The following is a 27,069-nucleotide window of genomic DNA, read 5'->3' on the forward strand; positions in this document are numbered from 1 at the left end:
TGGAAAGCTGTAGTATCCGCTCATTTTTTAAAAATGTAATTTTTAAATAAAGGAACTTGCCAGGATATCTGCATCAAGAGTACCGTAGCCTGGGAAGCCTGGGAGCCACCCGAAATGCATGCTCTATAAATAATAGGAACGGCGACATTCTAGTCATGATAGTTTTTACACTGTACCTAATAGGAAGCTTCCAGAAGAAGAAAACCCCACAAGTTTTCCATTTTCTTAAAGTAGGAAAAGAAAAAAAAAAACCCCGAACAATAATTATGATGAAGATGATTAATAATAGTGCTTACGGGCCGTGTGGACTGTTTTCCGTGTGTCCCCCTTCGTGGCTGGGCTCCTAGATGCGCGTCCCAGGGCGCGGTGGAGCCTTTGAATGTTGTGGAGGCCAGGAGTCCCTGAGAACCCAGATCCTGCAGCTTTATAAAAGTTAAACAGACTGTAACATATCTCTTATATATTAAAAACGTTTAAAAGTTTTAAAGAGAAATTGCATTAATACAGATTGAAGTATTTTATTCTTTTTTGACTTGAAAAATTATATTTCATATTGCAAAGATGTTTACAAGTATTTTAATTTAAGTTCAGTGAACTTTTTTGTAGCTGGGTTAAATCTTTTTATTTTAGTATGGCCTTACGGCAAAGAACACTGTATTATTTTAATAACCACACAATTGTGACGGAAATACAAAACCGTAAAACGTAATGTTTTGAACAGTATTCTGTTGGGATGGAGATTTTATAGGTTCAGACAAATCTTCCAGATCTGCCTCACACCCAGCATATTTTCTATTCAGTGATATAAAGCATATTTTATTCTATATTATTACAAAAAAAACGGAAATGTATAAACATGTCAAAAGGAACTGTTTGATGCTTTCTAACATTTGTATAAATAGAATTCAGTGCAAGCTACAAAAATTCTGTTGGGCCACTATAGTTTAGTATTCCTATTTTAATACATTTGTTTACCACTTGTTTCTGTATATGTAGGTGACGTTACTTGAGCTTAAATGTACTTTACTGAGCAAAGTTTAAAAAACAAAGTATATTTTATTTTATGATAAAGGGCCTTTAACCTCATGGTCAAATACTAATATTATATTTGCTGAGACAAGATTTGAAATTGTATCAAGAGTTTTATTTTTCTGACATTTAAAGTTCTACATAATAAAGGTAAAACTTAAGTAATGGTGCTACTTCATTTTTTAAGTATTTCTATATAAATAAAATATTGAAGAAAATCTACCTTGTGTGGTGACTTGGGTGTTGTTTTTCTTTAAGCCCCTTGGAGCCCAGCTGTGTAAATCACTTTTAAGGGACTAGTGAAAATGTATACATTCCAGGCAGATGATGTCAGTTTTTTATCAATAGAATGGACTTTCAAAACAGGCCAGAGTTGTGACGAGTTGGATGTATATATAGGTCGTGGGTAACAGTATTTTTTTTTAATTGCAAGTTTCTACTGAATCGGGGCTCACGTCTCCATTAGAGATAGTAGGCCCAGTGCCCGGGGCCCGTGATACTTTTCAGGGGCCTGGCAGAAGGTTTGATTTCTTTTAAAATTAGCAGAAAAGAAAACCCACAAGGAATGAACTTCTTCAAGGAAATGTTTTAATGTTCAGGTCCACAAGAACCTATTGAAATTTCCCTGAAACATGAAGGAAATAAAATGTTAAAAGTTACATCAAAAGTACCTATGAATGTTGATATTATGCAGGAAGGAGCCCATGAAAGGAGAGTGCCTGAGCCCAGAGAAGCTATAATCCCCCCCTCCGCCCCGCCCCGGCTGGGCCCCGGACTGGCCCCATAAGGGTGTAGGGAGTCTAAGGGCTGTGCTTGCTGTTTGAAAGTTTCCACTGAGGGTCACTTCCTCGGGGGCAGCCTTGCAGTGACAGTTTCTGCTTGCAGAGGACCTGGCTGGATTTGAGGTCTCGTCTTAAGAAGCTTCTGCTAGAAAAGGCAAACTAATTGGTGTTGACAGGCTGAGGGTGTTAACTGTTGTTGTTTGAGAGAAGTTTTTGTTTGCTTTTGGCAGAGGCACCTGCTCCCTGGCTGTGGGATTTTGTCAAGGGATGGAGTCACGTGCTTTCACTTGACCCGAACTCTGTCTTCTAGAGAGTGTTTAGACAGCACCAGACCATGCCCCTGAATTTCCAGCAGAAGTACCAGCGACTCTGCTGTCCCTGGGGAGCCGTGTCTGCCCAGAATGTGGCACGCTTTCCTTTTAATTGCGCTGATGGGTAACAGTTAGCAGGTGAGTCCAGACAGTGGGCCGCCATGTACACTCAGGGGTGGCTCCTCTAGTTGCTTTGTATTCATGTTTATTTGTCCAGAAATTTAGCAATGGCTCCTGATTTGTCTGTTTAAATGCTCCAGCAGGAGGCTGGAATTTGAAATTTGGAACTGGAAAAAGGAGTGGCCCGGCTTGGGAAATTTTCTGGCATCCTCTCCAACCTCTGGAAGGTTCCCAGATGGTGTTCACCCGCTGTCTTCTCCCTCAGGGACTGCAGGTTGGCCGAGGCCTGGCCAGGAGCGGTCCAATCCCACCTTCCCTGCTACTGTCCAGAAATGCCCAGAACACATGTAACTGCTTTTCTGCTTTAGCAGAGCGATTACAGAGACGACAAGGAGACAGCAAAAGCCTTGACTGAGTCTCTCATGGACGCTTCCACGCAGAGATTTTCTTGTGGTCCATATGCTGCTTTGGAAAATAAAATAAAGATCAGATCTTGAGGCTGCGGGCATGGCCGTGAGCGGCCCGTATACCTTTGTGGCGAGAGGCTCCCTTTGTGGACGTGGATGTTTGGGATGTATTATTAATAAACGTTGGTTTCTTAGGAGAAAGAGCTTTCTTTTAACCAACTGGTTTCCCCTGCAGGGCAGGCGCTGGTAGCCAGCGGAGGACGTGGGAAAGGCTGGTGGTGCCAGACCGCGTTAGCTTTGATCCAAGGCAAACCTTGCGTCCCGTTCCCCAGATCCCCCAGATGACAAGCCTGGAGGTGGCCACTGGCTGCACAGGTGACCGGCCTCCAGCCGAAGAGGGCGAGGGATGCCGTATCTGTGCCCGGACGCGGCCGGCCCCTGCCCTTTCTACTTCTCTCCGCTCTGAGGTCTTTCTGCAGCCACAAAGCTCCAGCTACCAGCTCCCCCCGCCCACCCCCCTGTCCTATTGCTTTATCTGCACTACCAGCACTCAGTGGGGGCAGATTTCACGCACACACACACACACACACATTTAGGCAGTCTCTGGGGACATTTTTGGGTGTGACAACTGGGGTTAGTGCCCCTAGCACCTAGTGGGTCGTGGTCAGGGATGCTGGGAAGCGTCCCACAAGGCACAGCAAGGAATCACGCAGCCCAGGGTTTCAGAAATCCTGGCGTGGACAGAGCAACTGTATTTTCCCTGCTGCTTATGCCGTGCCTTGAAATCGGTGATGGTGTTCTCCCGTCTGGACGCATGGAGCGGGCCCCCGGCCCGGTCCGGGGTCCTCTCCTGGCCAGGGCGGCTGCGGTGACTCAGGAACACGGTCCGGGCTGACGTCTGAGTGCCGGGCGTCAACACCGAGGGATTCCTTGCATTCCCCGAAGCGCAGTAGGTTGCACCCCGTTAAGGATAACCACGCGTCCATGGGGTGTTCTGGGCGCTGTCTTCCGCACCCTCTCCCGGGAGCCCCCCCACGGCACCAAGGAGGCACCGCTGACATTCTGCGGAGCCTATCTGTGGTAAAAGGCAAATACTCGAAATGCAGTCTGCACAAACACCATCCTGGGCTTTCTCACTCGGGCGCACGCTCTTGCTGCCTTGCCAGGAGGAAATCATTTCATGGAGAATTCTGGGAATGGATCTGTTGTCAGCAGCCCTCCCCTCCCCCCACAGCTTGGGTCCCAAGCTGCCTCTTGGGAGAAGCCTCTCTCTCTCCAGTGAATTTCGGATACTGGGTGACCCGGCGCTTGTGACCTCGTGTGCCCGATCTTTCCAAGAACCGTGAACAAATGTGCCCCTCTCAGCGGGGCTCGGGGATGCTGGGCCACACAGCGCTGGTAGTAGCCGTCTGTAAAGTCTTCAGGGACAAGGTAATCTGGGAGGAGGCGGATGGCTGCAGTCACCGTCACCGTCACCTTCAGAAGGTCGTTCCTTTGCCCTCCAGGGAACAAGGGCCCTTCGGATGCTGAATGTTGGCCACTGCTTGCCTTCCTCCTTCCGCTGACCCAGTCAAAACCCTCCTTTGCCCCCACTGGTGGTAAGTAAGGTGGTAAAGGCTCCCGCCACACTGTCGAGGACCCCTGCTTTCCAGAAGGGGGGAAGGGAAGAGGGAAAGGGGAGTTTAGCACCCCTTACGTGACTGTGATAGCCTACTGAGCCGTCACCACACCCAGCCCGGTGGGGTGTGCATGAGTAGACCCGTTTCAAAGATGAGGAGACTGAGCTGTTGAGAACTTAAATGACCTCCCTGAGGCCGATAAACGCTGGACTAGGATTCCACCCTGGGTCTATCTGAGTCCAAAGCTCCTGTCTTTACCGCTTCAGAAAACCGGCTTTCCGAGGGGAACACTCATTCGTCACGTAACAGTCGAGCACGGGAACAATGGTTCTTTCTTTCTTCTTCTTTTTTTTAGTGGTTATTTTTGAGAGAGAGAGAGACAAACAGAGCACAGGCAGGGGAGGGGCAGAGAGAGAGGGAGACACAGAATCTGAAGCAGGCTCAGGCTCTGAGCTGTCAGCACAGAGCCCGACGCGGGGCTCGAACCCAGGAACCGTGAGATCATGACCTGAGCCGAAGTAGGACGCTCAACGGACTGAGCCACCCAGCGCCCCTTGGGAGTGATGGGTCTTCCTTGATTAGAAGTGTAACTGATTTGGAAGTGGGGAAACGGCCTGGTTCCTGCCGTGACCAGGCCGCACACCGATGCTGTCGAGGGGACCCAGACCACACGCGGCACCCCGTCTGGGCCAAGTCTTCCAAAGCCTCGTTGTTTCCTGGCTGGTCTGTGACCCGCAGAACAGTGGGCACTAAGCTAATTCTGTAATACACTCTGCCCACACCAAGAATATATGTATTTGATGAGGATAAAATGAGTACAGGGCACTCTCTCTAAAACAAACAAACAGAAAGCTCCCTAGAATTGTCGCCTGGGGGCTCAGTCGGTTGAGCATCTGACTTTGGCTCAGGTCATGATCTCACAGTCTGTGAGTTCAAGCCCCGCGTCGGGCTCTGTGCTGACAGCTTGGAGCCTGGAGCTGCTTCGGATTCTGTGTCTCCCTCTCTCTCTGCCCCTCCTCTACTTGCATCCTGTCTGTCTCTTTCTCTCAAAAATAAATAAAGAAACATTAAAAAATTTTTTTAATGTCACCTGAACTTAGACAAGTGACAAAAAGATGCCAGGACCCTGACAGAAGAGTATAATGTATCCAGTTGTTTGGTCTCCTGAACCTGAAGTTCTTCCTTTGTTTCCTCCCATCGGCTTCCTTTTCCAGGGCGTTTGCGAGGCCTCGTAGGGCCTGGGCACGGCCTAGAAAGGGTGCGGGGTCCTGCCCCGCCTGGGAGTCCACAGTGCCCCTGCCGTCAGGAACACCTGTCCCCACAGGGGGCCAGCGACAGGTCTGTGGGGGGAGACACGGCTCACTTCCTTCCAGAAGGAAGGTCCCCTCTTGGGCTTCAGGACACCTTGTACCTCCCTCCTCCCCCCACCCGTGCTCTTCACAACTGTTCCCTGGTCTTGTCCGCCCCACACGTCTGAGAGCGTCTGTCCGTCCGTCGCTGAGCCCCCAGCGCCTGGTACGGAGCCCACGAGGGAACCCGCACACACTTGGAAAGTCAGTGAAAAAACTCTCTTTTCCTTGCAATACTGTGCCCGGTCATCTCATCGCTATTATTAAGTTTAGTAAGTTCTGTCACCTGCACAGTGGAATTCTGCCTGTCACAGAGAACAGAAACACCTGTCCAGGCGAAATGCCGAAGGCAGGCTTGGCCCACCAGCCACGTTTAGGGTGCGTGGGACAGTTCCGGAGGCTATGCTGAGGGGCGGCCTTTGAGCGGCGTGGTCCCCGTCTCCCGGTGGCCAGGCCCTGGGGTGTCCCTCCCCATGAGGGTGACTTGCTTCTCATTTTCCCCTGGAAAATCCACACCTGCGGAGGAGCCTGGGACTCTGCAGTTCAACACATCCCCACGCCCCTCAGTAGGCGGCTAGTCAGAGAGGCACACACATCGTAGACGGCGCTGCAGGATCCGGGGAAAGAGGAGGAGGCGTCTGAGTTTGCACTGATGTTACACCGTCTCCTACGTGTATGGTTGGAATGGGCCTTTGAACACAGCGGCTCCCTAAGGAACACGCTGTTTTGGGAAGATGACCACCCTGGTCATAGGCAGGACTGGACAGAGAGGTCAGCGGCCCGAGAGTGAGGCGCTGAGGGTCCCAGGCCAGTGACACCGCAGCTGGGTTGGGAGGGCAGGGCCGAGAGACGAAGGGCTTCGGGGTTCAGCAGAATCTTGGGCCAGAAGCAGCGGAAACATAATCTGGTTGAACCAGCCCGTCCGCCAAGGTCTCTTCACCTACCTGCTCAGCTTTTGCTTTACACACCAAGTCACATTCCTTTTCTTACTGGACGACCCTTCCCCCCATCAGAGATGCGAAGATGTTGCCCAGGACTCCCCAGGTCTTCCCGTTTCCATGCACCCCACTGGAGGGCTGTGCTTCAGGCGCTCACCCTTAGCTCCCGTGACTCGGGGCAGGGGTGCCCGCCATCCATCCATTCACTTTCTTGCCGACCTGGTCACACTGCCGGCCCTTTCCCAGGTCAGTGCTAGTGCGGACTATCAGGGCTCCATGAGGTTTGCTGCAGGCGTGTGGCTGGACTCGGGGAGGGCCGGACACACACCCCCTTGTAGAGGCTCTGTCCTGGGGTCTGGCCATGCGCCCCCTGGGAAGGTGGTCAGGAGGGCCCACGTTGTGGGTCCAAACACCATAGGCCCCGCTGAGGGGAGGAAGGTGGAGGCTGGAAATCACAAATAGGCTGCAAGTCAGAGAGGCTGTGGAGCACATTTTTTTGGAAACCACTTTACTGAGGTCTGATGGACATAAAACGAAGTACATTTTTATAGATACATTTAATGTATGTCCTTCAGTGAGTTTGGGGATAAGTGTATGTCTGTGAAACCAACCCCACTAAGACCGCAAACATGCCCATCGCCTCCCAAAGCTTCTCCTGCCTCTATTATTATTACTAGTAGTCGTGGTAGTAGTGGTGGTGGTGAGAACATGACAGAAAATCTAACCTCTCACAAGATACGAAGTTCACAACAGAACTCCGTTAGCCATGGACGCTATGCTGCGTCGCAGAGCTCAGAGAATAACTGAAATTCTCTACTCCTTGACCACCCGACCCCTCTTTCCTTGCCCCACCCCTGCTTTTTAAAAAAACAGTTTATTTATTTATATATTAGAGAGAGAGAGAGAGGGAGAGAGGGAATCCCAAGCAGGCTCTGCACTGTCAGCACAGAGCCCAACGTTGGGCTCGAACTCAGGAACCATGAGATCATGGCTTGAACCGAAGTCCAACACTTGACCGAGCCACCCAGGCAACCCCATCCTGCTCCTACTAGTTCCTCTTCTACTCTCTGCTTCTGGAAGTCTGACGGTTTCAGAGGCACACATAAGTGAGACCATGCAGCGTTTGTCTGTCCGTGTCCGGTTTATCTCACTCAGTGGGAGGTCCCCCAGGCCCATCCATTCTGCTGCAAATGACAGGACTTCCTTCTGGAATAAGGCGGAGGAACATTCCACTGTGCACATCCACACTCCACCGTCTTTGACTGCTCATCTGAGGATGGGCACCTTGGCTGTCGTGAGCAGTGTTGCGGGGAGCACGGGGGTGTGGGTGGTGCACACCGCTTCTCGGATTTTCTCATGGAGGCTCCCTCACTTCCAACAGAGACCACCTCGGGTGGGCGCGCAGGTTCCCTCCGTGGTCCTGGCCTCCCTCCTCCTTCTCTCCACGATCCTCTCGACACCCCTAGAGCCATGCCCCCCCTGAGGGTTTCCGCTCCATCCCAGGGGAGGGATGCGAGGTCTTCACTTCTTGCTCTTCCCTCAGTGATTAACTTTTACTTGCTTATTCATTCCTTTTATTTTAATTCCTTTTATTTTAATTATACAGTGTAATATTAGTTTCAAGCAGACAATATAGTGACTCAACCCTTCCTGCATCAGCCGTTGCTCATGACAAGAGGTGCCCTCCTCAGTCCCCATGCCCTATTTCGCCCATCCCCCCACCCCCTTTCCCCCTGGTACCTGCAACGTGTTCTCTAGGTAAGAGTCTGTTTCTTGGTTTGTGTCTCTTTCTCTCTTTTTCCTTTGCTTATTTGTTTCCTAAATTCTACATGAGTGAAATCATATGGTATTTGTTTCTCTAGTTTCTTTCACTTAGCATTGTGCTCTCTAGCTCGGTCCATGTCATGGAAATGGCAAGATTTCATTCTTTTTGATGGCTGAGTAATACTCCGTTATATATACACACACACCACGTCATCTGTCAGCGGACACTCGGGCCACTCCAGAGTTTGGCTATTATTGATAGCACTGCTGTGAACGTTAGGGTGCATGTATCCCTTCGAACTGGTGTGTTTGTAAACTTTGGGTGGATACCTAGTAGTGGAATTACTGGATTTTAGGGTAGTTCTATTTTTAACTTTTTGAGGACCCTCCATACTGTTTTTCAGAGTGGCTGCATGAGTCTGCCTTCTCAGCAGCAGTGCAAGAGGGCTCCCCTTTCTCCACGTCCTCACCAGCATCTGATGTCTCCCGGGTTGTTGATTTTTGCCATGCCGCATGGGTGGGGTCATATAGCTCAGTGCGGTTTTGATTTGTGTTTCCCTGATGATGAGCGATGTTGAGCATCTTTTCATGTGTCTGTTGGCCATCTGGGTGTCCTCTGTGGAGACATGTCTCTTCCTGTCTTCTGCCCATTTTTAAATTAGATTATTTGCATTGGGGACGTTGAATTTTATAAGTTCTTTATATATTTTGGCTTCTAATCCTTTGTTGGATGCATCATTTACAAATGCCTTCTCCCAGTACGTAGGTTCTCTTTTAGTTCTGCTGGTTGTTTCCTCCGCGGTGCGGAAGTCCGAACTCCTTGCACCTCCAACACGCCCTCCTAGCGGGAGGCACGTTTGTGCTGCACTGTGGGAGAGAATGTCTGTCTGAGTCTAGAGAGAGGAGTGTCTACAAGAGAGCCCAGCCTTCCTAATACTCACAGCTTCTCATGACACGTCTAGGTGTTATTTTACTAACACGTCCCCTATTATACGTTTAACAAAAAAAATTATGATGAAATATACACAGTAGGAAACATACCATTTTAACCAATTTTTATTGTATGGGGCAGTGGCGTTAAGTACATTCACAGTGTTGTGCGACCATCCTCACCATCATCTCCAGAACTTTTTCACCTGCCCACATGGAAACTCCTTTTTACTTGCCTTCCCTGCTTCTGGTGACCACTAGCCTGCTTCCCATCTCTCTGAACCTGGCTATTCTAGGTCATGTCCCTTTTTTTATATACATTTTTGTTTGTCACAGAAGTTTTTCCCACCAGGGGAGAGTAGATAGGGAAAAAGCCAGTCCTGGAAAAAATAAGCTTTTTGCCTGTGCCTAGTAATATTCTGACTGAGAATCAGACTCTCCGCAGCTCACCTCATGGGCTCACCGGGAGCTCAAGGGAAAAATCCAGGGAATGGCCGAATGTGTTGTGGGTAACCTCAAATAAGGAAAGAGCTGCTCTCCAGTAGGAAGACTAGAGACATGATTTGTCTACAACTTGAAACAATTTGCTTTAGGTTTATCTTGATTAGGTATATTATAAAGCCTATTTCCAATTTTATCCCTAGGCAAACTGCATTTGGAAGCAGAGCTAAGACATCCAGACAGCCTTATAAAGAGGCGAGTATTAAGACTGAGCCCCAAAGTGCTTGCATTTTTCATTCAAAGGTGTGTGTGTGTGTGTGTGTGTGTGTGTGTGTGCATAGCTTAAAAATGTTTCCTAGCTTTCTTCGGAGTGTGGTTTTTACATAATTGTTCCAACCAATGAATACACAATCAGATTATCTGAAAACCTCCATTGTCAACTTATACATATACTAATCCTAATTATGTTTGTGCATTTTCTGAGGGCTCACTTACTTCATTTTTCTTGAAGTTAAGTTTAGAATGTGTACATTTCAGGTTGAACATTTCCCACCTATTCTAAAATCACTACTGAGAATCCGAGTGGGGTTTTTTTGTTATGTTTACTTATTTATGAGAGAGAGAGAGTGAGGGAGAGAGACAGAGCATGAGCAGGAGAGGGACAGAGAGAGAGGGAGACACAGATTCGGAAGCAATTTCCCAGCTCTGAGCTGTCAGTACAGAGCCCGACACGGGCCTCGAACCCACAGACCATGAGATCATGACTTGAGCCAAAGTTGAATGCTTAACCAACTGAGCTACTTGGGTCCCCAAGAGTGTTTTTCTTTTTAATAAAAATCTTGTGTTTCTGAGCATTTATTTATGCAGATGAAGGCTGAAGATTTTTAAGTGTGGAGGTGTAGCTTCTAAAACTTGGCTTGAAAGTTTTCTGACTACAGCTAAGCTGTGGAAGCCAGGGAAAAAACAATAGTAACACTTTAGAAGAAAAGTTAAAGATGAGAAGGAAGACTGGGACACCTGGGGGGCTCAGTTAGGTGTCTGACTTCGGCTCAGGTCATGATTTCACGGTTTGTGAGTTCGAGCCCTGTGTTGGGCTCTGTGCTGACAGCTCGGAGGCTGGAGCCTGCTTCAGATTCTGCGTCTCCTTCTGTCTCTGCCCCTCCCTCATTCTCTTGCTCTCTCTTAAAAAATAAACATTAATTTTTTTTTTAAAGATGAGAAGGAAGATAAAATGCCAAAGCGTAGGAGACGCAAATAATCAACAAACAATAATTAGGAGGAAGGGTAGAAACTAGGAAACCCTGAAATACGAGATGCTGGGAACAAGAGCCAGACCACACTGAATGCCTTCTCCAAATGCTGCACGATGCAGGACCTTGATCTAGACTCGGAAGCGTGTCAGCGTGAGACCCACTCACGAGGTAACCTGTGGGCAGTTTATCCACCAAAGACGGTAAGCCGAACGGCGCCTCTAATGGAAACACATTTGACCCCCAGACTCAGGAAATGTGGGATCTTAGAACAAAAAAGAATTGCTCACTGTATCTAAATGACATGTACGAATAAATAAACGCATTACTATTTATTAGTAACTATTAGGATTTGCTGACCGCCTATCTTGTGCCGAGCTGGCTGGTGTTCATTAAATACCAAAGGCCAACAGTTTTCCCCAGGAGTTTTTAAGGTGCATTTATTATGGGTAGGAACAGTATTTTAGATCTTCTCTTGTATGAGTATGTGCAGCGGTGTGTTATCATCATAAAAGTTTAATTTCAAGAGCTCAGTCTTCATTAATATACAGCTAGGACCGTGTCCCTCTCCAAAGCCAAGATCAAGATGAATGAAAACCTCCAGTCCATAGTTCCCATTTACGGAGAAAAACCACCTTAAATTTCACTCAAAAATTTATGAGAGGTTTGGGACAGTAAATGGTGGAAGGCGAGGGACTTCGGATTTTCTGCCTCGATCCCTTGCCCTTTGCTTGGTAAGGCTGGGCACTGCCAAGCGGCTCACCTCAAGACAGTGGGGAGGCCAGGCGCGCAAGGTTTTGGTGGAACTCAGCCACATATTAAATGTGGAAGCCAGAATGAAGTCCCTTCCAGGGCAACCCAATTTACCCTTCCTTAGTGGTCAGAACAGCATCCAAACCAACCTCCAAAGACAATCAGTCAAACTTAGGAGCTTCTTGAAACAGGGAAGTCTGCAGGGTCTTGGAGCACAGGACGGGGTGGGGGGGGGGAACCCACCCCCTGGGCGGCGTATCACCTCAGGTTCTGATAGCTTCAAGGTCACGGGCAGTTCGTAGGTAGGTTTGGCCTTTAAGAACAGGATGGGTGCAGGGGCCTGGGTGGCTCAGTTGGTTAAGCATCTGAATCTTGGTTTTGGCTCAGATCAAGATCTCACGGTTTTGTTAGTTCGAGCCCTACATAGGTCTGCACTCTGGCAACAGGGAGCCTGCTTGGGATTCCCTCTCTCTCTCTCTCTCTCTCTCAAAATAAATCAACTTAAAAAATTTAAAAAAGAGCTGAGACTGGATGGGCCAGGAATTTGCCAAAGTCAGGGTTACAGCTGAGGTCATCAGCCTGGTGGTTTAACCATCTGGGGTGCCTGGGTGGCTCAGTTGGTTAGCATCTGACTATTTCAGCTCAGGTCATGATCTCACGGTCGTGAGGTTGAGCCCCATGTTGGACTCCATGATGAGCATAGAGCCTGCTTGGGACTGTCTCTCTCTCTCTCCCTCTTTCCCCTGAAATAAATAAATAAAAATTAAAAAAAATAGATCCATCTGAGCTGAGTAAGAACTGGTCTGTGACAGGAAATGGGACCCTGAAGCCTAGAGAGAGGATGAACAGCCCATCCTTTGAGGGTGGAAGGGTTCAAAATAGTCAGCTTGCCACTGGTGCCTGCTGGTCCTCTGAAGGAATAGTGCCCGTCCCTACGCTTAGCACTGACCTCTGCTGATGCAGGTTGGACTTTGAGAGGCGGCATGATGACACTCGCCATGGTCAGTGGGAGTCTGTGCAGAGTCGCCGTCTCTCCATCGCAGTGCCTGCCATGCCAGTTCTGGGATGGCCAATGACAGAGGTTGGCTAAAGTCAACTGGCCCAGTCATCGTGTCTAACTGGTTGTCCACCATCTCTCCTGTGGTGGATGCTTTCTGCTGGGCCGTCGTGGGCGATAAAAAATCACCACGCATTTGGCTCATTTCCACGTTCATCTACATGCCAAGACTTCCTTGTCTTCTATCTTCCAGTCCTCCTCCTTTTCGGCCCCACAGCAGCAAGAAGGACCACTGGCCCTTGCGCAGGAATTTGGATGTTTTCCTCTTGGCCACTTCCCCTTCAAACAAAGGAGACCGCCAGGTCCACAGCTTTCCCCCGGGAAGATTCGCCCCCTCTACCTTGTCTTCCAGGGCCACACTGAGTGTGGTTGTCCTGCAGCAGCGGCCTGTCTTCAGCTTGTACCCACACCAAGCTGACTCAGCAGTAAACCAAACTTAGACCTTTCCTCCCTCTTTGGTTGGTCATATGGGCCTCATATGAGCCGAAAAGTTGTGGTGGGTGGCTGGGCATGGGGGCTACCCATTCATGCACGTTTCTTGCACCCTTTCTTCCTGTCAGATACATGCTTAGATCGATCGTTTTCAACTACCACTGAACTACTGCTGAGCCCATCTGATTTTATGACTTGGAGAAACCAGCTAATAGTGGAACACGTTCATCTGATGTTCCATAACCAAGCATTCTTTCTCTGTCAGGGCCCAATTATGCATCATGAGCTTTTTCTTGAAAGTCTGGCACCCTGGGGACCTGCTTATGGTTTTTCCAGTGGGCCTTTGCCATCAACTCCATACCACATCTCCTGCTACCCTGGACACCTCCGACATGCACGGGCTTCCAGATTGCCTGGTCCATGCCGCAGGACCGCACGAAGCTCTTTTCTGCTCTGAGTTCCAGGTGATGCTGTCACCTTCCGTGTCAAATGGTATGTGGACCAGAACAGAGTCCCTAGATGTGGAACCCCAAAAGGCCCACCTTCCGTCTTTAGGTGGCCAATACAAGATGTAGCAAGCTGTCTTCTACTTTGGAGGTAAAAGCCCAGTATTTCCTTGACATCTTAACTCCTAAAAACTTATCAAAAGAATGGGTACCTACGTCTTTGGAGGATATATTTCCCACCTTCAGATACCAAGAATCTTACCAAGGCTCCAAAGTCCTCACCCGCTTGGTTCATCCTGTCCGATCGGCATGATGTCATTAATGCAGTGGATCAGGGCGGTGTCCTGTGGGAGGCCCAGGTGCTTCAGGTCTCTTAAGACTACACGGTGATAGACAGCAGGAGAGTTAACACAGCCCCGAGGCAAACTGCGAATTAATACTGTTGTCTGATCCTTGGGAATGCACACTGCTTCGGATCTTCCTTTCTGGTTGGAATAGAAAATGATGAATTTGCCAAATCAAGGACAGCATACCTTGTACCCGAAGCTTTATTAATTTGTTCTAGCAATAAGGCTACAATGAGGTCGGTTCTTAGTTGAGCTCGTGGGAGTCTATAGTCGTCCCCTAGGACCCATCTGGGATTTGGAGGGTTCATGCTGGTCAGTTAAACTGAGATATAAGGTTGCCAGCCCTGTCTCCGGGAGCTCTCCGGGATTTCCCCTGGACACAGTATTGTTTCTGATGGACTTCTAGAGGAGCAATTCCAACGTCCACTTGGCCCTCCTCACTGTGACTGCGCTTGCTCTCCACGGGAAGGATTTGGTACTGGGGGACGACAGGGCAGAAAGGTGTTAACCTCTCTTCACCCCCAGAATTTAGGACTGTGTTTCCTTCCAAGGCAATAGGGACTTTGCAGATGTGACTGAGTGCAGGACGCAGAGGAGGGGAGGTTATCTTAGGCTCTCCGGGGGGACCCAATATGATCGTAAGGGTCCTTATGCAGGAAGTAGGATGCAGGAGAGTTAAGGAGGGGCGCTGACAGAGGGGGGGCTGGAGGCAGGCACCTGCTGGCTTTGAGGATGGAGGAAGGGGTCGTAAGCCAAGGAATGTGGGTGGTTTCTAGGAGCTAAAAAAGGCAAGGAAACAGATGCTTTTCCAGAGACTTCCGAAGAAACACAGCACTGCCGACATCTTGAGTTCAGCCCAGTGAGACCTATTTTGGACAGCTGACCTCCAGAACTATCACATCATACATTTTTGTCATTCAAAGCTCTGTTTTTGTGTGGCGATGCGTCAGAGCAGCAACAGGAGACTGATACAGGGTGACTCAAACTGATAAGTATATCAGTCCCAGCTGTGACCTCCAGGACTGGGAAAATGACCACCTCACTGTCCACTGATCAGCAGACCAGCTTCAAGGTGAACTTCAGCCAGAGCTCCATTGGTATGTGGTCCCTGTGAGCCCACACTGCAACAGTGAGGTCCTGGTGAAGCTCCAGGCAGCCACGTGTCAGGGACAGTTCAAATCCTGTGTCCACCAGCACCTGAAATGTGTGAGCATTCCCCTTTAGCCAGTGAAGAGTGACTAGAGTGTTGCTCACAGGTCGTTAGGGAAGGACTGAAGGAATCATTACGATACATACTAGTTGTGGTGTGCACGGTCCCTCTTCCAGTCCTTGGGTTCTGGGTCTGAAGTTCAGTTCATGGGGTGCCTGGGGGGCTCAGTCAGTGAAGCGTTCAACTTTGGCTCAGGTCATGATCTTGCAGTTCATGAGTTCAAGCCCTGTGTTGGGCTCTGTGCTGACAGCTTAGAACCTGGAGCCTGCTTCAAATACTGTGTCTCCCTCTCTCTCTGCTTCTCCCCTGCTCTGTCTCGCTCTCTCTTAAAAAAAATTTTTTTTTTTAAATTTTGGTTCGGGCTGGGGACTGGAAGGAGGATCACGACTTTTATTTGGGTGATCTCTGGCGACCTCAGACTATTTGGTTCTTTTCTTCTTTTGATTGTAGATGTTGGCAGTCCCCTCCTTGGCTGCAGGTCCATTTTGCTCCTCAGGGCACGATGCCCCGTGAACCCCTCCAGGTCTCCCTGTGGGCCAGGGTCCCCTTGGCGGCTCCTCCGATTTATTTTATTTTTAAATTTTTAAATGTCTTTTATTTTATTTTGAGAGACAGAGAGCGAGCGGGGAGGGGCAGAGAGAGAGGGAGACACAGAATTGGAAGCAGCTCCAGGCTCCGAGCTGTCAGCACAGAGCCTGATGCCAGGCTCAAACCCACGGACTGTGAGATCATGACCTGAGCCGAAGTCGGACGCTTAACCGACTGAGCCCCAGGTGCCCCACGGCTCCTCTGACTTAGTAGTTGTGGCCTCCCGTGGCACCGCCACCTGGCCTCTATTATTTTGGGCCTCCATCACACAAATCTCTTTCAACGAGACCAGTTCTGTGAGTGCCTCCCCCGCGGTCAGCCCGGCCTGCGGAGGAGAGCCAGCTGCGGGTCGCTTGCTGTTGGGGCCGCTGTTGTCAGCTTAGTCCCGGTGAGCCTGGGGAAGGGGGGCCCGCCGGGGCCGCCAATGGCGCCCAGTCCTCGGGTGGGTCCTTCTCCTTGTACATACGCATCCATCCCAGCACAGGCACCGCCCCGAGCGGCTTCTCTCCCTCCTCCCTTGTTTGCCAAAGCCGCTCAGGCACATCCCCGTTGTTCGGCTGGCTAAGCACGGGCCATCCCGCTCTGCGGGTTCTAAAACCCACCGGAACATCAAGAAAGTGCCCCCCAAGGAGACACCTCGGATTACCAGCTGGGCTGCACCTTTCCCCAGGGGCCGTGCCCACCCACCCCTGGAGAGGGGTCCGCCCTGCCAGCCTGGGAGTGCGGCATCCAGCCCCAAGGCCCCCCTTCGCGTCTGCTTTCCTGGGCCCTCATCCCCGCTCCCCTGCGCTGTGCTCTCTCTGCTCCTCCATCCCCTCCTCTGCCTTTCTGTCCAACGGCTCATCACAGCGCTCTTCGGTCACCATTATGTTTCCCTTCCCGCTCATTTCCTTCCCTCTTCCTTCCCCTCCTCCTGGACCCCCACTTCCGGCGCCGCCCACCCTCCCGACACGCCCACTCCCTCAGGGTCACGCACACACGCACACTCCCCTGACCCTTCCCTTGGAGCTCCCTGGGCCCTGCTTTTGGCTTCTGACTTCCAAGTCTCCAGACGCAATAGATGTCGATTATTTGACTTTGCTCTAGAGGTTCCTCTGAATTCAAGAATTTTGAGTGCAGAGGCAAATGTGTGGGGAAAGGCAATTTGCTTACTTTCAAGTCTGGAGGTAACTGGCTGCCTTGTCCGGGGGACGCCTCTCTATCGGGAAATCGTGGAAACTCCTTAACAGAAAGATTCATTTTCGTTCCTTAAATACATTTGCTGATGTAAAAGGCCTTACCTTCAAAGAGCTCACGATTTCCTCTACTTGAACCACATAACGCTAAGGGAAAAAAATCACATGTTCCTCCATTGAGGGAAAACTGCATTTCAAAGGTTTGGTAAAAACATTTTCCTAAGTCGTCCAGGACTTCTTCACCCAACAGTCAACAAAAATGTTTGAGAAAAGGAAACGTCTTACGGTAAAATTGGGGAGACTAAAAAATACATTGCGTTGACAGGTGCTGTCAAAATACAAAACACACAACATGTGCCTCAATGTATGCAAATGAGTTGTCTTTTTCCTTAAGGTGCATGCAATTTCTTCCTTAGGTCTCACTGTTCTCGGTCTTCCTGAAATCACACCCCTGAGCGGGCAATCACCCCAGCACCGGGGCCTCAGAGAGAACTTGAAATCAGGAAGGGTAAGGGGCGAGGCTGACGGGGTCTCCTGGACGGCTCGCCCGGAGAGAACTTCACGGATCCTTTGACATCAACGTCCTCAGGGCAAGGACGCTGCGCTGGCCACTCCTGGCACCTCTGGACGGGTCGTCTTTGTCGAGGGGCCACCTGCGCACCGTGGGGGCTCCGGGGCCTCGCAGGGTCTCCACCCACGACAAGCCGGTAGCTTCGCTCCTCTCCGGACATTGCCCAATGTTCCTTGGTGGTGTGTATGTGCGTGCACACGCGTGTGCGTGAGTGTGCGTGTGTAAAAATTGCTCCTGGCTGAGAAGTCCTTGGGTTATAGACCAAACAAAAAAATCCCTGCAGGTCCAGGGAAGGCCCGTGGGTGGCTGGGGAGGGGGCCCCCTCAGGGCCGACGGGCGGGGCCTCTGGGGCTTTGGAGAAGCCGCTAGAAAGCCCTCAGGGAGGAAGCAGCTGAATGGGAAACAGAGACCGTTTCTTCCTCACGCAGACTCTCTGCTCGCTTACGCTGCCCCCCAAGCTTGCCTCGCAGACAAGATGTGTTCCCCGACGGGCAAAATTAACACGAGACCCCCGGCGGTTGCAGTGGGACCCTTGAAGATGAGGCAGAGTCTCAAGCAGCAGAGCGTCTCCCTGAGGAGGTGACCCCGGCTGGAGTGGCCTGGCCCGCGGCCACGAGGGAAGAGAAGGCAGAGACAGAAACGTGTCCCGTCCTGAGAGAGCAGCTGGGTGGGCAGACGGCCGCTGCGTGGCTGGAGACACAGCTGGACGGGAGGCCAAAACCAGGGGCGTGCACGGAAGAGGGGGAACCTGCCTGGAAGAGGAGACTGAGGGCCCTCAACTCGGGAGAGAGCTCGGCCAACTGGGACCTTTGTCCTCATTTTTGAGCCTTCTCATCAGATGATTTGGACCTGCTGCCCATCCCCCACTGGAGACTGCTGGGCAGGCCTGGGCAGGGAGCAGGCGCTCGTCCCCGGAGGCTCAGAGAAGCTGACCTTAGCGAGACACCGGTGCCCAGGAGAAGGAGGTGGGCCCGGGGCCTGATCTGGAGAACAGGGCTCAGCACCTGCCTGAACCTCACTGTGAGGGGGAGAGGACACGCTTCTGAGGGTAACGGGCTGATGGGAAGGGCCCCAGGCGTTAGCAGGGTGTGTTCGAACGTGTGCATGGGTGTGACACTGACCTCTGACCCGGCGCTCTGCGACGGAGGAGCCAGAACCGCCACCAGGCATGTCCACACTGTCGGGGCGGGAGATTCACGTTTACCTCCCTTTCTCAAAGTACCTCCACATTCCCCTTCCTTCCTAGCAACCCCTGAGCAGGGAGCAAAGCGCTGAGCAGGGCCTGGGAATCATGAAGGAACTTGAACGAACATAATCCAAGGCCCTTTGGTTTGAAGGGGATTGATTTCATATCTCCTCCACCCATACCTCTGGGGGAGAAGATCCACTAAAATGTCGATCTCAGACTCGTGCCCGGCGCACTGTTTTCGCAAAGGGATTATGCTGGAATGAACCACGACGGTCCCAGTCGGAAGAGCTCCTGGGACGAGGTCTGGGACAAGACACCATGAGTCATCCTGTCCCCACTGCGGCGGAGGAGCTGGCGGGAGAAGGCACCGGCATGTGTGTAGACTGATCTGATAAATGAGTTGACTGACTGCTGGGTGAACACCCCTTTGCACATCGGAGCCCTGCCAGGCTCCACCGGATCCTCTCGCTGGCTTCCAGTGGGGCAGCGGGCACGGGGTGGGCGGCTGCCGGCAGTGGCCCTGTGCTGCCAGCGGCAGTTCTGACCGTTTTCTGGGCACTGAGGCGAAGGTGAGCCCCAGAGGGGGAGGAGCTTAAAGACCAGTTCCAGAGACCCGTGAATGGGCTCAGCCTGTCACCAGAAATGCCCAGGGACAGCACGCTGAGCGGTAGCAAAGGAGGAGCCTCCTGTTATGACACCTCAGGCCCTGGGGGCCGTCCCTGGGCTGTCGCACAAGGAACCCCAAGGGGCTTCTGGGACCGGAAGGGCTATGGCGTCCTTGGCAGAGACGGTGGGGTTGGCCTGGCTCCAGGCAGCAGGCGGGCCATACTTGCGGCTGCCCTTTCATTTGGGGTGACTTGTCCGTTCTGAGACATGGTGTCTAGAATGAAACACAGCGCCAGAAGAAACAGGAGGGGGGTGGCCAGGCCTGGCGCAGGGGACCCTCTGGAGCCTAGGGGAAGGGTGGGGACACGCATCCCCTTCAGTTGGCCGCAGCCCGGCAGGTGGGTAGAGAACGTCCAGGCCATGGTGGTCATGAGTCCCATGATGCTCTGCAGCCCTGCTCGCGGCGACCCTGGCCTTGGGAACGCAGGCTGGGCCGGCCCGGGGGACCGCCTGGGGAGGCGCTGGCTCTAAGGAGGCCGGGAGAGTGAGCGTAAGGAACCTGCCGGCAGTGAGTCACCTGCCTGCTGGGGACTTTGGACTCCTTGTCATGCCAGTGATGGTGACGGCTGAGCGGGACAGGAGCGTGGAGGGGGACGGGAGGCGCCTGCACGCCCCCGAAGATCAAGCTGGAGAGCCCTGAGCCCAGAAGGACGGGGGCGGGGAGCCCGGTGCATCCGGGCGGGCGGAGGGCGGCCTGGAAACTGAGGCTGCCCGAGGAGCGAGAGCGGGCCTCCGCCCCGCGCCCCCCACGGCTCCCTGCACAGCACGACTGCCTCACCTCCACACCCAGGGCATTTATGTCCGACAAACAGAAGCATTGTAGATACGGTGTTCATATGTATTGTACGTGTGTTATAATCATCTATTTGTTATTCTGCTGAAATGGGGAGCTGTCTGCTCCGACGGCCGGGTGATGTCACCCAATACAGTGTGAAAGGGCAAAGGTCCGTTTTCACCCTCGGCCCTGCTGACTCTGCTCCGCGTCCACTCCCCAAGGCACCCCAGCTCCGCCCCGCAACCTTCTCGGGGTGTGGAAGGTCCTCAGTCAGGGAGTCAGGGGATCCGGCCGTGGCCCCGGTTCTGGCCCTTTTCCCAGGCGGTGTACTTTGAGTTAACTTTCAAGCTGGTTTACTCACTGTTTTCCCACTAAGGGATTAATAAATGACCTGCTTGTTTCACTAGGTAAGTGTTTAAAACAAAGGAGAGATGATGTGTGAGGCTGTTTTCAGACCCTGGCGTTTATCCTTATGTGGCACAAGGACTTTCTAGATACACCGACTTTACTCTGTGTTGGGCCTTGAAGAAAATGGTGTCATCTCCTTCAGGATTATTTCCCCCCTCCACAACAGAAGGATAGATACCTCTCTCACACACAAGTAGTTACGAGGATTCAATGAAATAATGTGTGTGCGGTGCGGAGGGCGTGGCCCGAAGTAGCTGCTCAGTTAAATGCTAGTTTTGGAAAGATCAGAGTCGTTCTGTTCTGTCCAGGACACTGACGGCACCTGCTGTGTGGATGAAAATGCATAGGACACGGTCCGGGGGTCCAGGAATACTTAGAACTGAAACAAGGAGCTGAGGGTCTACACCGCCCCCTCCCCACGCCTGGTCCTCCGTCTTTCCTGTGCTCCGACCAGGATGCGGAGAGTGGCCCGTGCCGCCACGTCCCCCCACCCAGCTCCGTCCTCAACGCTCCTCTGCACGCGTGCACGTCTCCCCTCGCTCTTGCGTCCTTTCTCCTTCCCCAAGCTGCCCCCGAGCCCACTACCCTCTCCTCTGTTCCCACTCTGCCTTGGCGCTCACTTGTCATCCTGGATCTGTCCGCATCTTCCCTTCTGGCCTGTGCTCCCTGATGCCACCCCAGAAGGGCGCTTTCCGCTCCCTAACCGCTGTTTTGGACGATGGGACCAGCTCCCGGCTTCTCCCAGGAGCACCGTCATCTGCCCCGCTGGAGGGGTCCGTCTGAGCCCAGCAGGTGGATGCGTTTCCGGAGGCGCACCCCTGCTTCTCACAGATCACAGCGTGGCGGCCTGTGGCTCGTCGGGGAGGGGAAGCGGCTTTCTTGGGACTGATTTTGTGAGAGCCCTAACAAAAACATCACCTCTAGCGCGTAGCTCTAAATCCTGGGGCGCCTGGGCGGCTCACTAGGTTAACCATCCGGCCTCAGCTCGGGTCATGACCTCACAGTTCGTGTCTGTGGGTTCAAGCCCCACGTCAGGCTCTGTGCTGGCAGCTCGGAGCCTGGAGCTGCTTCAGATTCTGTGTCTCCCTCTCTCTCTGCCCCTCCCCTGCTCACACTCTGCCTCTCAAAAAATGAATCAGTGTTAAAAATATTTTTTTAAAAATCCTGCTGTCCACCGCTATCCCTTACAAATTACGTATGTGCTTTTTGCTCAGCTCTGATTTACTTAGAAAAGTCTTAGCATCATCAATAGAAGTAAAATCCCATTTTGATGGTTCTGCGGCAGTTACTGCTCAACTCTGTTCCACACACGGGATCACAGCATCAACAAGCCGGCACTGACGGGGGAGGAAGGTGAGCGGCACAGAGGCCTCGTCCCCAACAGCTCACAGTCTGTTTTATAAATCTGGCTCCAATTAAGTTTAATTACCAGAGACTCTTAACACCACACTTCAGTCTGCGTAGAGAAAACACGAAGTTTTAGCCCGTTTATTTTGTGATTCAGGGAGGGGCGATCACGACGAAACCCTCAGTTCCTTCCTCTGCCATAAAGCAGCAATTAACTTCCAATTTTCCTCCTTTCTCTCTTTAATCTCTCAGCTCGTTCTAGTTCTGGGTAAAATGGCAGTGTTATCACGTCGGTAGAACTATGCATATACACGTGTATAAAATTCCCTTCTCCATCACACTGCACCTCCATTCTGCTCTGGTTGGAAACCAAAGAGGGTGCCCAAGGAAGGGAAGTCTGTCTCGGGGAGGAGGGCTCCCACCGGCCACATTCTGGGGGGACTTCCGCCCAGTCCAGCCCGCAGGCGTCCAGACGGGAGGGGGGCGCCGGCCTCTCGCCTGTGGCTGCCTTTCAGAGAAGTGGGCGCTGCAGGTTACAGCTAACAACCTGGCTTGAAAAGCAGATGGGTGGGCGGGGGGCCTGTACCCCCTTTCCCTGCTGGATTTCCAGCAGCGGAGAAACCGAGTGACAGGTGGCTTCTCTGAGGTCACCAGGTGGGGTCCACCGTGGCTTCCCTCCTTTGGGCTCAATGGAGGGCCCGGTGCGCCGGGTCGGCATCCTTGGTAGACCCTTGCGGACCGCCGTTGCCGACTGTCTGCACTGCGGTGTCCAGCTCCGATGCATTAGTGTCTCAGGGGACAGCCCCTCCCTGCTCTGCTGGGCGGGGCCTACTGTTTCCTGACGCATTTCTGCGGACCAATCAGCTGCTTGGAGTCCAGAAGGCCCTGGTCCATCACGTTCAGGCGCTGAGCCGGTGGAGCTGCAGTTCCTGATCTTGGGGCTGTGGGCTTGGAGCTCACGTTGAGGGTAGAGATCACTTAAAATTAAAATCCTAGTAAACTGGTGCGGCTGCTCTGGAAAACAGTGTGGAGGTTCCTAAAAAAATCAATAGAACTCCCCTCTGACCCAGCAACAGCACTGCTGGGGATCTATCCAAGGGATACAGGAGTGCTGATGCCTCGGGGCCCATGTACCCCAATGTTCATAGCAGCACTGTCAACAATAGCCAAATCATGGAAAGGGCCTAAATGTCCATCACCTGATGAGTGGATCAAGAAGATGTGGTATATATACACAATGGAGTACTCCATGGCAATGAGAGGGAATGACATCTGGCCATTTGTAGCAACGTGGATGGACCTTGAGGGGGTCATGCTGAGTGAAGTAAGTCAGGCGGAGAAGAACAGATACCATATGTTTGCACTCATAGGTCTAACAGGAGAGACCCAACAGAGGACCATGGGGAGGGGAAAATGGGGGGGAGAGTTGGGGAGAGGGAGGGAGGCAAACCACTGGAGACTCGGAGAACAAATGGAGGGCTGATGGGGGAGGGGGAGGGGGAGGGGTGATGGTCGTGCAGGAGGCGCTTGGGGACGAACACCCGGTGTCACATGGAAACCAGCTCGACAATAAACTATAAAAGAAAAAAGAAATTGACCCTAAAAAAATATAAAATCTTAAAAAAAAAAAGAAAGAAAGAACAGGGGTTCTGTTGTCATAGGTCACCTGGGGTCACTGATGGGACCTTGTTTAATTTTTATTTCTTTTTAAGTTACCTGCTTGTCTTTCTCTGGAGTGTAGGAGTATTAGGATTATCGCTTCATTCGAATGTTCTGAAACTTCTCAGCCGTGTGTTTTGGTGTGGATCATCTCTCCAGCATCCACACTTTGTGGGACCATTTAATATTTTTAAATTTTTTAATGTTTATTTATGTTTGAGAGAGAGAGAGAGAGGAAGACGGGTAGACAGAGAGGGAGACCCAGAATCGGAAGCAGGCTCCAGGCTCCGAGCTGCCAGCACAGAGCCCGACGTGGGGCTCAAACTCGCCAACTGTGAGATCATGACTTGAGCCCAAGTTGGACACTAAACTGACTGAGCCACCCAGGTGCCCCATTAACTGTTCATGGGCTCAAGCCCTGCATCAGGCTCTGTGCTGACAGCTCAGAGACTGCAGCCTGCTTCTGATTCTGTGTGTGTGTCTCTCTCTCTCTGCTCCTCCCCTGTTCACACTCTGTCTCTCAAAAATAAATAAGTGTAAAAAAAATTAAAATAGAATCGAACATGTGTCAACCTGATGGCATTTTCTCTTTTGTTCTGTTTTGTTTTATGTAGGGGGAGGGGTGGGGGCAGCCACAGGCTCTCGGTGTGGCAGGAGAGAGAGGAAGGAAGGCGAGGGCCGTCCGAAGAGTCCCTGCGGCTCCCACACAGAAGAGCCTGGGGTTCCGAGTGGGGACGAGGCTGGTCGTGGGAGCACCGGCAGGGGCGCGGGGCCAAGTCACACAGCGAGTACTGTTTCCCGTGAGGCGGACCATCCGTGCACAGGCTCTGGGTTTTAACTGTGGCAGAAGGAGCAGGATACAGAGGTGTGTATTTTCCAGCAGAGACGGTTCCAGAAAGACCCCTGGCGGGAGCACGTCTGTGACAATCACTCTGGTCCTGTGGCAGCTCCCGTGCTGCCTGGCCCATATGCTCACGGCATCACTGAGGATTTATTAAGTGCCACACAATTATTTTTGGTAATTGAGTGTTTCAGGAACCGTACGTTGTCATTTTAAAGAAGCCAAGAGTTTGACAGGCTGAAGCATCTGTCTTTCAAGACATCTGGAGTCAGGACAGCAGCAGGGAAGAACCGCACGGAACGCCGGACATTAAGAGGAGAGTCACAGCGTTTCAAACAAAACAGAACTTCAACGAGGGACTCTCTGTTTGGTTTTCCTGGCCGCCCCTCGCTCCCCACGTTCCTATGCTTGTGCACGGCCAGAGATCTCCCCTCTTCGCTCTCAACTGTAAACAGACACAGCTCGGGGCACCTGGGGGCTCAGTCGGTTAAGCCTCCGGCTTCGGCTCAGGTCAGATCTCATGGTCGTGGGTTCGAGCCCCGCGTCGGGCTCTGTGCTGACGGCTAGCTCAGAGCCTGGAGCCTGCTTCCGGTTCTGTGTCTCCTCTCTCTGCCCCTCCTCCCCTCATGCTCTGTCTCTCTCTGTATCAAAAATAAATAAAACATTGAAAAAAATAAAAAAAGCAAACAGACACGGCTCCCAGATCATCTCTGGCCGGATTATCTTAAGCACCTATAAGGGGTCGGCAGATGAGGTGTGGCGGACAGCCAGAGGCACTCAGAGCCAGAAGACTTGCTTTCACATTCCAGGTCTTTCTCTCTGGCTCTGGGGACTTGGATAATCTCTCACGTAAGACACATTTTCTTCCTCTGTGCACCGCAGATCATCATTACCCTTCCCTCCGGAAGTGATGCGCATTGTAACTCCTAGCGGACTGCGCAGGGCTGTGCACGCCGTGATGGATTCTCCAGGGGGGGGTCTCTCCAACTTCTTGAGCTGCGCACATTCACAGACTCTGTAAATATTCTCTTGGGCTGTCATGTCTCTTTCAGGCTACAAGGAGGGCTTCCCGAACCCCGAGTCTCTAAACTTCAGTACGAAGGTCTTCATGGAAGGAGTGACCCCCGTCAGTCAGCACACATGTATGTGTATGTGAAAACCCTTCAAATCCTAAATTAGCGAGAAAGTAAAAACTCTTCAGAAGCCCAAATACAAGGAAATGTGGGAAGTACGAGTGATCAGGGCCAAGGTGTCTGGGTGACTCAGTTGGTTAAGTGTCCAACTTGGGCTCAGGTCACGATCTGTGGGTTGGAGCCCGGCGTTGGGCTCTGTGCTGACAGCTCAGAGCCTGAAGCCTGCTTGGGGTTCTGTGTCTCCCTCTCTTTCTGTCCCTCCCCTGCTCATACTCTGTCTCTGTCTCTCTCTGTCTCTCTCAAAAATAAACATTATAAAAAAAGAGTGATCACGGAAAAATAAACATTGACCATTTAATTAAATAACACCTGTTTTAAATAAAGGCAAAATGAAACCAAAATACTGGTCACAAACTGAGTTAGTCCAGATGGGATTCATCAGAGTTAAAATACACCTCAATCTGTTTAAAAGGTAGGATATTGGTTAACCTATGATTTTACTAAGTTATGGGCAGATGTTACAACTTGTAGAGAAACCTCCACAAGGTAGGAATTGAGGGCAGAGCTTCCAAGTAGTAAAGAGAAAACTGAAGAAAAAACGAAACTCGACTATTCTACAACATGCCAAGAAAGGTATACTAATAAGTAAATTAACAAAAGAAAGCGAGAAAACAAGAAAAGTAAAAAGCGCAAAAAATAAAAAGGTAGAACTAAGTCTTCATCTGCCCTTGATTTTAACATATATGAATGACATAAACCATCCAGTTACTCAGTAAATGTCTTCTCCCAGGATTTAAAAAAACAGACCAGCCATATTCTGCTTAAAAGACACAGTAAAGCTAAATAGACAGTTGAAAAGTAACAGAATGGAAAAAGGTAGGGCAGGAAAGCATGAACCACACTCAGGCGTAGCAACGTTGGCCAAGCCACACACAGGTGCAAGCGTGTCCGATGAAATACACTTTCAGGTCAAAGACAGGCTGAGTGACACAGACGGTCAACACATGATGATAAAATAGTTCACGTCGCAAGCAAGATGTCACCGTTCTGATCTCGGTCACCCATAACGACCTAATCTTAAAATATGTAAAACAAAACGTGACAGAATTGGATGGAGCAGGGGCACCAGGGAGGGGCTCAGTCGGTTAAGTGTCCAACTTTGGCTCAGGGCATGATCTCATAGTTCATGGGTTCGAGCCCCGCGTCGGGCTCTGTGCTGACAGCTCGGAGCCTGGAGCCTGCTTCCAGATTCTGTGTCTCCTCCTCTCTGCCCCTCCCCCACTCATGATCTGTCTCTCTCTGTCTCTCAAAAATAAATAAATAAATGTTAAAAAAACAAAAAGAAAATTGGATGGAGCAGTAAACAGACTCACCATCCTAGTGGGAGACTTAGCCGCATGCGGTTTCTGGGAGCACGCTCGCGGTGTTTAGGGGACCCGAGCTCGCTCCGGAGCAGGGCTCCCACAGCTGCGTGCAGTGACGGCGCCCTGGTGTTGGAGCCACAGCGCCACTGAAATGTGGCGACTGCGACA

The 27,069-nt window shown here is 51.4% G+C and overlaps 1 protein-coding gene across 1 annotated transcript in view; it reads left to right on the top strand.

The window, feature by feature from the left end:
• Window positions 1-27,069, top strand: part of MEX3B (mex-3 RNA binding family member B) — a 74,780-nt gene that overhangs the window by 10,297 nt on the left and 37,414 nt on the right. The window lies entirely within an intron of this gene.

Source organism: Suricata suricatta, chromosome 9, assembly GCF_006229205.1.
Source record: "Suricata suricatta isolate VVHF042 chromosome 9, meerkat_22Aug2017_6uvM2_HiC, whole genome shotgun sequence".
Classification (NCBI taxonomy): Eukaryota; Metazoa; Chordata; class Mammalia; order Carnivora; family Herpestidae; genus Suricata; species Suricata suricatta.